A 15,763-nucleotide genomic window follows, 5' to 3' on the forward strand; every position below is an offset into this window, starting at 1 on the left:
CTGATGCTGGGAGGGATTGGGGGCAGGAGGAAAAGGGGACGACCCAGGATGAGATGGCTGGATGGCATCACTGACTCGATGGACGTGAGTTTGAGTGAACTCTGGGAGATGGTGATGGACAGGGAGGCCTGGCATGCTGTGATTCATGGGGTCACAAAGAATCAGACAGGACTGAGCAACTGAACTGAACTGATAAGGACCTATTTGTTGGAACCAAGGCAAATCTCCCTTTATCTTTTCCAGAAGACTCAGTCTTCAGATTTCACGTCATTCAGAGATTTATTTTGTGGCCACTCGTTTCTGTTCAATGATAAGATTAGTAATATTAGCTTTCCATAAGGCAAAGACAAGGATTAGAGTGAAATTCTAGTCTCTGAGAATTCTGACAATTTTCAGTTTTAGAATTCCCTGGCTTTCTCCACATTTTTGTAAAGATGAAGGATAACGATAACAAGTAAAAAGCAAAATTTTTTAATGTTCTTTAATTTTCTGAGAAGAAAAGTTTAGTCTCTCTTAAAAATAAGCAAATAATGATTAAAGCATACTGGTCAGATCAATATTTGCTCTTTTATTTCATGCTAACTGGCAGGATGGCCCAGGTAACTGTTATCTGAAGTGAATTTCTTATTGAATCTGGGTGCTTAACTTGTTTGACAACTGCTAACTTTTGTGTTTAAGTATGAGCTAGTAATAGAGAAAAGTTAAATTAGGATTACCAAAAGGTTCATTATTATGTTTCTTTGATTACTGAAAGGATTCACAGGGCTCAGTTTATACTCACAGGCAACAAATATAACAAAATAAGAGCTGTATGTATTATATATTATAGCAATAACAGCAGGAGAAGTATATGCACTGGGGGTTGGATAGGCTGGGGATGTTGGTTTCAGGCTTCCTTACCTCTTCCACCACTGAGTTGCCCAGGATATACTTTGTCTTTAGGTTTTGAACCCTCACTGCCATGTTTGTGAAGCACCTTGGCGCCACCTCGGTGCCAAAGCCTGTTCCAGCTAAGCTGGTTGGTGGCCCAGGCATATTCAAGCAGTGTGATCACTCTGAATTGGCAACTCCCAAATCAGGTGCAAGTTATAAATCCAATTATTATTGCTGAACCCTGATGATAGGCTGGTATCTCTGTCCCCAAATTACTTAAATCCATGGTTACAGAAACTTTACTGCTGCTGCTGCTACGTTGCTTCAGTCATGTCCGACTGTGTGCTACCCCAGAGATGGAAGCCCACCAGGCTCCGCCATCCCTGGGATTCTCCAGGCAAGAACACTGGAGTGGGTTGCCATTTCATTCTCCAGTGCATGAAAGTGAAAGTGAAGTCACTCAGTCATGTCCGACTCAGTGACCCCATGGACTGCAGCCTACCAGGCTTCTCCATCCATGGGATTTTCCAGGCAAGAGTACTGGAGTGGGGTGCCATTGCCTTCTCTGGAAACTTTACTAGGTTGGTGCAAAGGTAATTTGTGGTTTTGGGCTGTGAATTTTAAATCATTATAACTAGGCTCAAACACATCTTTATTAATCAAAATGGGAAGCATTACAATCAACACATTTTCTGCCAATGAGAAATAATCTTGTTTATTCCTGTAGCATAAAAAAAATCTATGCTTTGGGATTTGATGAACTCTTGGAAAGCATTTTTTGCCTCCTATTGGTTGTGGAAGTATTTTCCCTTCAAAAAATTGTTGAGATGCTTGAAGAAGTGATAGTTGGTGAGAGATCAGGTGAATATGGCGAATGAGGCAAAACTTTGTAGCCCAATTTGTTCAACCTTTGAAGCATTGATTGTGCAGCAGGCAGTCATCAGGTGTTGTGAAGAAATGGGCCCTTTTCTGTTGACCAATGCTGGCTGCAGGTGTTGTAGTTTTCAGTGCAGCTCATCAACTTGCTTAGCATACTTCTCAGACATAATGGTTTCGCCAGGATTCAGAAAGCTGTAGTGGATCACACACGCAGCAGACCACCAAACAGTGACCACGACCTTTTTTAGGTGCAAGTTTGGCTTTGGGAAATGGTTTGGAGTTTCTTCTCAGTCTAACCACTGAGCTGGTCATTGCTGATTGTTGTATAAATCCACTTTTTCTCACACATCACAATCTGATCAAGAAATGGTTCGTTGTTGTTGCATAGAATAAGAGAAGATAACACTGCAAAATGATGATTGTTTTGATTTTCGGTCAGATCATGAGGCAGCCGCTTATAGAGCTCTCTCACCTTTCCAGTTTGCTTCAAATGCTGAATGATCATAGAATGGTCAATGATGAGTTCTTTGGCAACCTCTTGTGTGGTTCTACGAAGATAAGCTTCAGTAATTGCTCTCGGTCCTTGTGAACTTCTGATGGCCCACCCCTGTACTTCTCATCTTTAAGGCTCTAGTCTTCTTTGCAAAATTTCTTGCAATAACACTGCACTGTACACTCATTATCAGTTCCTGGGCCAAATGCATTGTTGATGTTGCCAGTTGACTCGTCTCTGCTGCTTTATGACCTGTTTTGAACTCAAATAAGAAAATCACTTGAATCTGCTTTTTGTCTAACATCATTTCCCTAGTCTAAAATAAATATAAAATAAATAGCAAGTCATAAGTCATTAAAAAAACAAAAAGTGAGAGACCCACATTAAAATGATGTATAAAACAGCCATATTTATTTAAGAATGTATTCCAGTACCAAATGGCAAAGTTGAACACTGCAAAACCACAATTACTTTTGCACCAATCTAATATGTCTTACATCTCTTAGTGTTGCCAAGAGTTACTATCACACTCCAAGCAGTTCTGGAAATAAGCATTTGGCTAATTCAGATCAGCTGGGATTAGTCCAAAGGGACTTTTCAAAGGTCCAGATGAGGCACAAGTAATTTCCTTACATAGGTTAAACAATCAAGGGATTTTTCTTGGGAGTTTCCTGGTGATCCAGAGTAGGACTCTGCCATTTTACTGCTGAGAGCCCAGGTTCACTCCTTGGTCTGGGAATTAAGATCCCATAAGCTGTGGTGCATGGCCAAAAACCAAACCAAAACAAAACGTAACAATCAAGGGATTTTTCTTGCTCAAGTGTGGAAGGGGATTGTTGGGTTCCAGATGCTAGCGCTATGGATAGTTTGATATGTGAAGAAGAATCAATGATGATAATAACTTGTCTCTGGGCCTTTAATTTATCTCGTAAACATATTATAGTTATTTCCAACTGACAAGGCATTTAAGTCTAAAATCCAGGAAATCAATCTTTTAATACAAATTTACTAAAAAGCAAAGATATCACTTTGCCAACAAAGCTCCATATGGTGAAAGCTATGGTTTTTCCAGTAGTCGTGTATGGATGTGAGAGTTGGTCCATAAAGGAGGCTGAGAGCTGAAGAATTGATGCTTTTGAACTGTGGGGCTGAAAGAAGACTCTTGGGAGTTCCTTGGACAGCAAGGGAATCAAGTTAGTCAATCCTGAAAGAAATCTACCCTGAATATATATTGGAAGGACTGATGCTGAAGTTGAAGCTCCAATACTTTAGCCACCTGATGCGAAGATCTGACTTACTGGAAAAGACCCTGATGCTGGGAAAGACTGAAGACAAAAGGAGAAGGGGGCAGCAGAGGATGAGACGGCTAGATGGCACCACCAACTCGATGGACATGAATCTAAGTGAACTCCAGGAGTTGGTGATGGACAGGGAGGCCTGGCGTGCTGCAATTCATGGGGTCGCAAAGAGTAGGACACGACTGAGCGACTGAACTGAACTGAACTGAACTGAACCCACCCTCCACTTTTTATTTTAAGTTTTTTTAACAAAAGAGTTTGTATAATTGTTTTAACTTAATGAAAGTTTGGAGAATACCCCAGCAAACCTTATTATTTTTACCAATTTTTTAAATTAAATTTTGTGGTACTCAGTGGTCTTTTCAGGAAACTCAATGACAGGTTAGTCATCAAAAGACATTTTCATTGAAAAAACTGTCCCAGCTTGGTACATCTGAGAGGACTCATGAGACCCCACAGCGTCAAGTTAGGTAATGCTTTGATTTAGAGGTGAAGGATGGAGCACAGCAAGCAGGCAGGCAGGCAAGAATGACAGGTCGGAGAAGCGGCCTCCCAGTCAAGCTCCATAGGGTATACGTTCACACACATAGCATGCCTGGTGTCCTGGCAGAACCACCAACATCTGACGGGTATCAGCCTCGGCTGGAGCTCAAGACCGAAGTTCCAGAATGGATGTTTATGACCCTGGCCAGCTAACTTAGCTGATTGGGCTAGTTGCACATCAGCAGTAAAGAGACTGATCTTGGCGATAGAGCTGATTTCTAAGGGAGTTTCTTTCTTTAACTCACAGACCATAAAATTGACCCCCTTTTTGGCCGAGAGTCAAAAATGTCATCCAGGACTTCCCTTGGTTGTCCAGGGGTAAAGAATCCTCCTTGCAATGCAGGGGACAAGGGTTGCATCCCTGGGTCGGGCGGGGCAACTAAGTCTATGTGCCACAACTACTGAAGCCTGTGCGCCCTAGAGTTTCTGCTCTGCAACAAGAGAATTCAAGGCAAGGAGAAGCCTGCGCACTGCAACTGGACAGTAGCCCCTGCTCTCTGCAACACAGAGAAGCCCTGCACGCAGCCAGGAAGACCCAGCATAGCCCCCCAAAAACAAAAAGTGTCATCCAGGAGATCGAGATAAAAATAGTTGTTCCATTCCATCTGGAAATCGATTGTATTGTCCATATAGTTTTATTTTTCCAAATTTGGGACCCACATTTGAGAAAGGCAAGTCAAGAATGTCTAGAGGATAAAAGTTCTAACCATAAGACATAAGTTTCTAGAAGCAAGCACAAGTTATAGGGAATGTTTTATACTGTCCAGGAATTATTTTTAAAGCAAATCACAACCAGAAGCAACCATTAGTAGAAACTGTAACCTCTTTTAAGCAATAAGAAACATTTTAAAACAATGGTTTCAGGGTTTCCCTGGTAACTCAGTGGTAAAGAATCCGCCTGCCAATGCAGGAGACACGGGTTCATTCTCTGGTTCCGGAAGAAACTGTGAAGAAAGCTGAGCACCGAAGAATTGATGCTTTTGAAATGTGGTGTTGGAGAAAACTCTTGAGAGTCCCTTGGACTGCAAGGAGATCCAACCAGTCCGTTCTAAAGGAGATCAATCCTGGGTGTTCTTTGGAAGGAATGATGCTAAAGCTGAAACTCCAGTACTTTGGCCACCTCATGCAAAGAGTTGACTCATTGGAAAAGACTCTGATGCTGGGAGGGATTGGGGGCAGGAGGGGAAGGGGACAACAGAGGATGAGATGGCTGGATGGCATCACCGACTCGATGGATGTGAGTCTGAGTGAATTCCATGAGTTGGTGATGGACAGGGAGGCCTGGCGTGCTGTGATTCATGGGGTCGCAAAGAGTCGGACACGACTAAGCGACTGAACTGAGCTGAACAGAATACTATGACAATAAAAAGACATTTTTAATAGAAAAAAAAGTTCCTTTTTACTATGGCACAAAATAACTTGAGTCATTTTACAGAAAGACAACCCACATTGTAATTTTCTTCTTTGGATCAATATTCATGTAATAATTTGTAATAAAATAACAGATTTCTTAACATGTAAGTATTTATATGTAAGTATTGAGACACATAAAGATATATAAATATACCAATAAATGATCAATGTAAAGGTTTTAATTTTAGTCTTAATATATAATTAATTTATAAGCATATTAAATGAAATTATGTTTATGATACTGGGTTTATAACCTTAATCTTGTGAAACAGTTTCTTTGATGAACAGACAAATTATATTTATTATCCTGTCTTATTATGTGTGCTTTTCTATATTTCCTGTTAATCCTGTAAAGATTACCTTTACATAAAAGGCTGTGCGTGTGTGCATGCTCAGTCGTGTCTGACTCTTTGCGACCCCAGGGACTGTAGCCTACCAGGCTCCTCTGACCATGGGATAATCCAGGCAAGAATACTGAAGTGGGTTGCCATTTCCTACTCCAGGGGATCTTCCCGACCCAGGGATCAAACCCACGTCTCCTGCATCGCCTGCATTGGTAGGCAGATTCTTTACCACTGAGCCCCAAGGGAAGCCGTAGCACACGTTGATACCTAGGAAGCCAGAATAAAAACTTGTCAATACTATGTGACTGGTCAGTTTTGGTGAGCATCTGTTATTTGCCTAGGGCACTTACCATCTTTGGGAGGCAATCTTTCCTCCGTCTTTTTGAGGTTTGTTGCTTTAATTAGTCTAGTCATGTGGTTATTACCACATGTGGTTCTTAGAGGCTGCTAATCACAGTAGTTTTCCCATTTTCCTGGCCAGTGTCAATTGGTCCAGAGTGTAGGCACATAAAAGTAGCTGCAATCAGGATCACTGCCACAAAGAGGAAGATGATCTGAGAATGTAACTGACAAGCAAAGAAAAGCAGCGACAAGTAATGGAGAATGTCCCGCTTGTGTTTGTACCCCATGATTCAGGCATTCCCAAGGTCCATCCAGCCCTTCTTGCTGCTACATGAACTAGAAGGAAGTATGTAAGAGGACTTACAAGGAGAGAGCTGTGAAATATAGGAAATGTACTTGGCAAAAAAATATATCAGGGTGGTTTTTTTAGTAGACAATATAAATATAAACAAGGCTTGAAAGACTCAGAAAATATTTTTGCATCATATAGGATATAACCCATTACGTATGATGGTGGTTGTTGTTTAGTTGTTCATTCACGTCCGACTCTTTGCAACCCCATGGAGTATAGCCCTCCAGGCTCCTCTGTCCATGGGATTTCCCAGGCAAGAATACTGGAGTGGGTTGCCATTTCCTTCTCTAGGGGATCTTCACAACCCAGGGATCGAACCAGCATCGCCTGCATTGGCAGGGGGATTCTTTACCACTGAGTCACCAGGGAGGTCTAGGTATAATGTTACCCCTATGCAAAATTTTCTTCCCGGTTTATTCCCAGGTATTTGCAGCAAGGGCAAAAAGTAATTCTACATGATTATAACAGTAATGTTTATGCAGCTGCATTCTGACAATGCTGTGTGACGATTTCCCTGGGCATTGTTAAGAAAAGTTACACAAAACTTGGAAATCATATGGGAATATTGTTTAAAAGGGGCTTCCTAGGTGGTGCTAGTGGCAAAGAGCCCGCCTGCCAATGCAGGAGACATGGGTTCGATCCATGAGTCAGGAAGATCCCCTGGAGGAGGGCATGGAAACCCACTCCAGTATTCTTGCCTGGAGAATCCCATGGACAGAGGAGCCTGGTGGGCTACAGTCCATAGGGTCGCACAGTCAGGTACGACTGAAGCAATTTAGCATGCGTGCATTGTTTAAAAATTTCCTCCAAGGGTTATTTAATTCTCTAGGACTCTTTACTACTTGATAAAAAAGTCTAAGGATTGAATTTATATGTTAACTTGTAGATTTCTGTTAGAAAAAGTAACTCCCCAAATTATAGTTGTATTGCTCTGTGGGACATTAAACAGTTTTGTGTCTAAACCAGCAATTTTTTCCTTAATTTTTTAAAATGTCTCTCCTGATGGATTACTTAAACCTTTGTTTTTAAAATAGGTGAAAGAAATCTTTGATATTATACTTCATATTATATATTATATATAATATATTTTATACAATATATATATTATTATAGTTCATGTTATGCTTATATGAGTCATATTTTCAACATTTTGAAAATTAGTTTGACAGGATATTTGTGGAGAATAGTCCTGTCCTTAAATTTGGTGCCCAAATTTAGGGGTAAAGGTAAATTTGTTTTAAGTGATACACTCAACAAGTGGTCACTCGTTATGTAACACAGGGCTCCGAAAATTAGAAGGGCTTTTTTAGCCACTTTGCTCAAGACTTTATGGGAGACTACTAAAAAGAGCAAGGCTATGATGGTAATGTAGCGTTTGAGTCCCTCCAAATATATAAGAAAATTTCCCCATGTTCAAAATCTAGAGACAATAATAATAAAACTCTGTGTGTGTGTCATCTATTTAGGACTTTAATTAGGACTGATATTCCTAACTAAGGCACAGTTTCTCAAAAAAAATGAAGAACATAATAAATGACTTGAAACAATGAATATTCTTTTTAGAAAATGATACAAATGAACTTATTTGCAAAACAGAAACAGCCTCAAAGACTTAGAGAATGAACTTATGCTTACAGGGTTGGGGTGGGTGGGGAAGAGGGATAGTTAGGGAGTTTGGGATGGACATGTACACACTGTGATATTTAAAACAGATAGCCAACAAGGACCTAGTGTATAGCACAGAGAATTCTGCTCAATATTGTGCAACAACCTAACCTGGAAAAGAATTTGAAAAAGAACAGATAATATATGTATATAACTGAATCACCTTGCTCTACATCTGAAACTAGCACAGCATTGTTAATCAACTATATTCCAATATATTAGAAAATAAATAAAAATATTGAAAATTCAGATTAAAAGAAATTAAAATGGCCCTTAAACATGTTAAAAGTAGTTCAACTTCTCTCACAATAATAGAAATGCAAATTAAAACTATATAGATATTATTTTTCACATGTCAGACTGGAAAATATTTGCCCCATTGTAGAAGCAGGCACTGTCACACTTTGATGAAGGGTATAAAAGAGGTACACCCCTATGTACACCCTAGGGAGGGAAATTTGGCAATGTCCAGAAAAATCACATACACATGTCCTCATCAATCTAGCAATTACTGTCCTGGGAATCTAGCCACAGATACAATGGCAAAGACATAAAGTTATGTGTGTGTAAGTATTCACTGCATAAATTATCCACATTCGCAAAACACGAGGAAAAAATCAAAAGACCTGTGTGACAAGGACTATTTTGCTGGCTCCGTGGCTGAGTCTTCAGTTGTCTATTCCAACTTTATTTAGCTAGATGCTTCTGGTTGATGATTAGACATCAACCAGCAGACGTGTATGAACATAAATCTATTGACATACTTTCTTTCCAAATAAGTATGATCTTTGGTCAGAGGCACTGCTATTTGGTAAATAATTACAATATATGAAGATTCTGTAAATATTTCTATTCTGGAAGAAGTGCTGTGAGCGAGGAATGCATGTCTCAGCCAAAGTGTCAAATTTCAATGAGGACACTGTCCCCTCTTCGGTAGAAGGGGTCTGGTGTAGTCAATCCATTACCAATAAAACCAACACAGTCCTCCAGAGAACAGAGCAATTTCTGCCTTTGTCCTGTTGGGTACTAAGAAATAACAGCTCATTCTCTAGGCATCTGTACAGCTAGCTAGACATCCCTCATGAGACTATTCCTCCTTTCACACAAAGTGGGCAACTAGATATATTTGCAACATTCCACCCACTGGGAAGATTTTCTTTCACCTATATCTTCAGGGCTACTCTGGAGTAAGACCACGGTGTAGCAGCCATCCTGTAAGCAGGCATCTTAACAAGGGCGCATTTTACTGTGTTTAAATTATGCTTCAATAAAATTGATTAAAATATATCAGTTGTAACCTCTTCTAAGAGGTTTATTTTTTATTTATTTTTTTTACTTTACAATATTGTATTGGTTTTGCCATACATCAACATGAATCTGCCACGGGTATATACATGTTCCCCATCCTGAACCCCCCTCCCACTTCCCTCCCCGTACCATCCCTCTGGGTCATCCCAGTGCACCAGCCCCGAGCATCCTGTATCCTGCATCAAACCTAGACTGGCGATGTGTTTCTTATATGATATTATACATGTTTCAATGCCATTCTCCCAAATCATCCCACCCTCGCCCTCTCCCACAGAGTCCAAAACACTGTTCTATACATCGGTGTCTCTTTTGCTGTCTCGCATACAGGGTTATCGTTACCATCTTTCTAAATTTTAACTCCATTTACCACTCTCGTGATTTTTATATCATTGTTATCATGTATTTAGAAGACTCTTGAGAGGCCCTTGAACTGCAAAGAGATCAAGCCAGTCAATCCTAGAGGAAATCAACCCTAAAAATTCATTGGAAGGACCATTGCTGAAGCTCCAATACTGATGTGTAGAGCCTGCCTCTTGAAAAGATGGCATTCCCCTTTGCTTTGGCTTTATATGGGCCTTTCCTTGTGGCTCAGCTGGTAAATAATTTGCCTGCAATGAGGGAGACCTGGGTTTGATCCCTCGGTTGGGAAGATCCTCTGGAGAAGGGAAAGGCTACCCACTCCAGTATTCTGGCCTGGAGAATTCCATGGTCTGTAGAGTCCGTGGGGTCACAAAGAGTCAGACACTACTGAGTGACTTTCACTTGGCTTTATATGATGTTTATTAAGTAAATGTGACATTGATCTGGAGTAAATGTGAACCTATTCCAGGATTTGGGGGCCAAGGGTCAGGTAGCTGAATAAATATAATTTATTGAACATTTTTTTTTTATAAACTCTGCTGAATAATGCAATGTTGTAGAAGAAGGAAATGTTGAACATGACCTGTAATAATTCACTATGTCTATGTCTTCTATAGAAATGAACTCTTAGAGGTGAATTACATGGTCTGTAAAGTTTTGTATGCTCATTAAGTGGCATAGTTTCTACTATATAAAAGAGGCTGAAAAAAAGATTTATTTGAATTCAGTTTACATAGATGGTCTAGCCTTTGAATAATGAAGCCTAGAACTTCAGAGTTGGAATAAACTTTGAAAATATGCTGTAATATTAACAGAATAACACAGAATTAATGTCCTAATTGTTATTCTTAAAATTTTTGGCCTCCTGACTGGTTAAAATTGGTTGCCTATATGCACTCAGTGCCTTTTGATTTTGAAAGAATTGTTGTTCAGTCATATCCACCTCTTTGCAACACCATAGACTGCAGCACACCAGGCTCCCCTGTCCTTAACTATCTCCAGGAGTTTGCTCAAATTCATGCCCATTGAGTCTGTGATGCCATCCAAACATCTCATCCTCTGTCGTTCCCTTCTCCTCCCGCCTTCAATCTTTCCCAGCATCAGGGGTTTTTCCAAATGAGTCAGTTCATCGCATCAGGTGGCCAAAGTACTGGAGCTTCAGCATCAGCATCAGTTTTTCCAATGAATACTCAGGACTGATTTCCTTTACGAATGACTGTTTGATCTTGCAGTACAAGGGACTCAAGAGTCTTCTCCAATACCACAGTTCAAAAGCATCAATTCTTCAGCACTCAGCTTTCTTTATAGTCCAACTCTCACATCCATACATGACTACCGGAAAAAAAACAAAGCTTTGACTAGATGGACCTTTGTCGGCAAAGTAATGTCTCTGCTTTTTAATATGCTGTCTAAATTTTCTTCTGAGGAGCAAGAGTCTTTTAATTTCATGGCTGCAGTCACCATATGCATTGATTTTGGAGTCCAAAAAAATGAAGTCTGTCACTGTTTCCATTCTTTCCCCATCTATTTGCCATAAAGTGATGGGACCGGATGCCATGATCTTAGTTTTTTTTGAATGTTGAGTTTTAAGCCAACTTTCTCACTCTCTTCTTTCACTTCATCAAGAGGCTCTTAAGTTCATCTTCACTTTCTGCCATAAGGGTGCTGTCATCTGAATATCTGAGGTTATTGATATGTCTCCTGGCAATCTTGATTCCAGCTTGTGCTTCATCCAGCCCAGCATTTCGCATGATGTACTCTAAATATAAGTTAAATAAGCAGGGTGACAATATACAGCCTTCACATACTCCTTTCCCAATTTGGAACCAGTCCATTGTTCCATGTCTGGTTCTAACTGTTACTTCTTGACCCGCATATAGGTTTCTCAAGAGGCAGTTAAGGTGCCTCTGGTATTCCCATGTCTTGAAGAATTTTCCACAGTTTGTTGTGATCCACATAGTCAAAAGCTTTAGCATAGTTCATGAAGCAGAAGTGGATTTTTTTTTTTTGGTGGTGTTGGGGGGGAATTCTCTTGCTTTTTCTATGATCCTATGGATGTTGGCAATTCAATCTCTGATTCCTCTGACTTTTCTAAATCCAGCTTCAACATCTGGAAGTTCTCAGTTCACATACTGTTGAAGCCTGGCTTAGAGAATTTTGAGCATTACTTTGCTAGCATGTGTGCTGAGTGCAATTGTTTGGCAGTTTAAACATTCTGTGGCATTCCCTTTCTTTGGAATTGGAATGGAAACTGACATTTCCCAGTCCTGTGGCTGCTACTGAGTTCTCCAAATTTGCTGGCATACTGAACATAGCACTTTCACAGCTTCATCTTTTAGGATGAAAAAGCTCAACTGGAATTCCATCACCTCTACTAGCTTTATTCATAGTGGTGTTTCCCAAGGCTCACCTGACCTCACAGTCCAGCATTCCTGGCTTCAGGTGAATGATCACACCACTGTGGTTACCTGGGTCATTAAGACCTTTTGGTATAGTTTTGTGTATTCTTGCCACCTCTTCTTAACATCTTCTGCTTCTGTTAGGTCCATACCATTTCTGTCCTTTATTGAGCCCATCTTTGCATGAAATATTCCGTTGGTATCTCTAATTTTCTTGAAGAGATCTCTAGTCTTTCCCATTCTATTGTTTTCCTCTATTTCTTTGCATTGATTGCTGAGGAAGGCTTTCTTTTCTCTCCTTGCTATTCTTTGGAACTCTGCATTCAGATCGATATATCTTTCCTGTTCTCCTCTGACATTCACTTTCTTTTCTCAGCTGTTTGTAAGGCCTCCTCAGAGAACCATTTTGCCTTTTTGTTTTTCTTTTTCTTGGGGATGGTTTTGATCAGCATCTCCTGTACCATGTTAGGAACCTCTGTCCACAGTTCTTCAGGCACTCTGTCTATCAGATCTAACCCCTTGCATCTATTTGTCACTTCCACTGTAAAATCGTAAGGGATTTGATTTAGGTCACACCTGAATTGTCTTGTGTTTTTCCCTACTTTCTTCAATTTAGGTCTAAAGTTGGCAATAAGGAGTTCATGATCTGGGCCACAGTCAGCTACTGGTCTTGTTTTTGCTGACTGTATAAATAATTTTTTTTTTAAAGGACACACCTCGAAGGACACAGGGAGGTCGAGGCAGGAAGCAGGCCAAGAGGACAGGGCAGAAGCTGGGGCACATGTTCCTATTAGGGTCTATGGGTGGAAAGCTTTGGGGTTCCCAGTCTGAGGCGAGATTGGTCAATTCAAACACAGAAGAGCAAGATTTTGGTAAGCTTCACAATAATCTTCTGTAATGGACACCCAATGGGGAGATGCTGGGAGGCAGGGAAAAGTGCTTAGCACAGGGTAGTTGGGGAAGTCCATCAAAAATTTAATTTGCTTGTGATTCTGCAGGCTGTTATCTAAGGCATACACTCACAGGAAGGGCTGGTGCCAGTTCAAAGCCTGTGCAGCAGCTCAGCCACACATAATGGATACATCAACATCACGGACTCTGTTAGACTCAACACCTCCTCTCTGCTTTCATTACCCATCTGTTTTCCATCCTTCCCACTTTTCCCTTTACAGCCTTAGCATGTTAATATAGGTGTTTTAAACTCCTGGTTTGATCATTACAACATCTCTGCCAAGTGGGAGCCTGGTTCTAATGCTTGCTCTGTCTCTTCAAAATGCATTGTTTTGTCTTTAGCATGCTTTGGAATGATCTGTTGAAAACTAGACACAGCATGTGGGGCTAAAGGTATGGGAGTAAACAGGCCTTTAAGGTGAGGTGTTAGGTTTACCTGGCTGGGGGTTAGGCTGTATGTGCTATTCATTGACCCTGTAGTTGCCAGATGCTAAAATTTCCTCGGTGTCCTTGTTTTTGCTTCACCTACTGTCTTTTGGGTTCCCTAGATACGTCTTCTTAAATAAGGCCTGGGGCTTGAAGCTGTAATTTGTTATAAAGAGCCTTACGGAAGTGGAGGTAAGGTACTGGGGGAGAAAAGTTTCCTTTTGTTCCCAAAGATTATTGATTAATGTCTTTATTTTTGGCTGTGCTGGGTCTTCACTGCTGCGTGCAGGCTTTCATAGCTGCAGTGAGCTCTGGCTACTCTCTTGTTGCGAGCACAGGCTCTAGGCGTGTGGGATTCAGTGGTTGCACTGTGCGGGCTCAGTAATCGCTGCTTACCGGCTCTAGAGTGCTGGCTCAGTAGCTGCGATGCGCGAGCTTAGTTGTCCCACAGCAGGTGGGATCTTCCCAGACCAGGGGTCGAACTCGTGTCCCCTACACTGGCAGGTGTTTGTTTTGTTTTGTTTTGTTTTGTTTTTAACCACTGAGCCACCAGGGAAGCCCAAGAGAAGCTTTCTGTAGTGCTATGAGTAGGTCTACATGTTTTCGAGAGCCTGTGCCCTTGAGATGTGACCTTCACAAGTACATCTCAGTCTCCCTTCCTCCTTGGGTAAGACAGGAAAGCTAAAGGGGGCTGGAGTCCCTTTCCCCAGGTCAGTTAGGCTCTGAAAAAACAGGGTGTTTTTTTTTTGAGGTCAGGCTTGTTAAGAAAAACAGACTGCTTTCTCCCTCACCTTGCCAGGAGCATGAGAGAATTTTTCTCTTATCTTCACTGTAAGAATTTGGTTAGACCTCTGGACGTAAAACTCATAAAAATGTGGGGATTCACCAAAGATTCCTCTCCTGCTATGAGTTTTTAATTCTTAAACTTGTCCACATCGAGCCTCCGGAAATTCTCAGCTACAGTGCAGGCTTTCCTACCCCAGGACAGTTTCTTGTAAAAGAGTTTTACTTTAATAATTTGTGGTTGTTTGTATTTGCCTCTTTCTCCAATTTGAAGGACAGCAATTTGCCCTGCTAAGAAGAGTTGTTGAATGTCAGTTTGTTAAGCTTTTCTTTTTTTAGAATCCTTTTTTAAAAAGGTTGTGCTTTTAAAAAGCTCAATGTTGTGTTAGCATCAGGTGAATAGCAAAGTGATTCAGACATGTATGAATATATATATATGTATTGTATATATATATTTCAGATTTTTTTCCATTATAGGTTATTACAAAACACTGAATATGTTCAATAGAGTTCCCTGTGCTATGGGTTAAGCTTCTTCTCGTGTGGCTAGGAATGATGACTGCTAAGCTCCTTACATGCTGGACTGGAAACCAGAAGTATCTCTACAATTTTTACTACAGTGGGACATAACATACTGTTCTCTTTAGCAATTCCATGTTGCTTAGATAGGTGGCAGTTTCACACATGTCCTAGGGAACATGAATAAGAATAATCACAAGAGTATACAAAATAGGGGCCTTCCCTCGTGGTCCGGTGGCTCAGATTCCATGCTCCCAATGCTGGGGGCTCGGGTTCGATCCTTGAGCAAGGAACTACATCTCACATGTCTCACCTGAAGATCTCGCATGCCTCAACAAAGACTGAAGATCCCAAGTGCGGCAATTAAGACCCAGTGCAGCTAAATAAATAAATAAGTCTTTTTTTTTTTTTTTTTTTAAAGAGAGTATACATAGGAAAAACACTGGAAACAATCAAATGCTAGTGACAGAAGGATAAATGTCTTGTGGTATATTCACACGATGGAATAGAACACCTCAGTAAAATTGGGTGAACGGCAGCTACACAGAGCTGCGTGCTTGAGTCTCAGTAATATAACAGAATGGGAGGAAAAGAGCCTCAGAAAAGAACAAATAGTCAAGATATCCTTTTTCTGAAGTTGAAAAGCCAGCAGTACTAAAATGTATATTACTTGGGGCAGATTACCTGTATTTCATTGATTGTAACATGCAAACTGAGGGGAAATTTTTGAAGAGAAGCACTGGAACAACAAACTAGAAACAAAAAAAAAAGTTCCCTCCAGTGGAGACAGGGATAATCTGGTGTCATGGTGAAAG

This window comes from Capra hircus, chromosome 4, assembly GCF_001704415.2.
Source record: "Capra hircus breed San Clemente chromosome 4, ASM170441v1, whole genome shotgun sequence".
Taxonomy (NCBI): Eukaryota; Metazoa; Chordata; class Mammalia; order Artiodactyla; family Bovidae; genus Capra; species Capra hircus.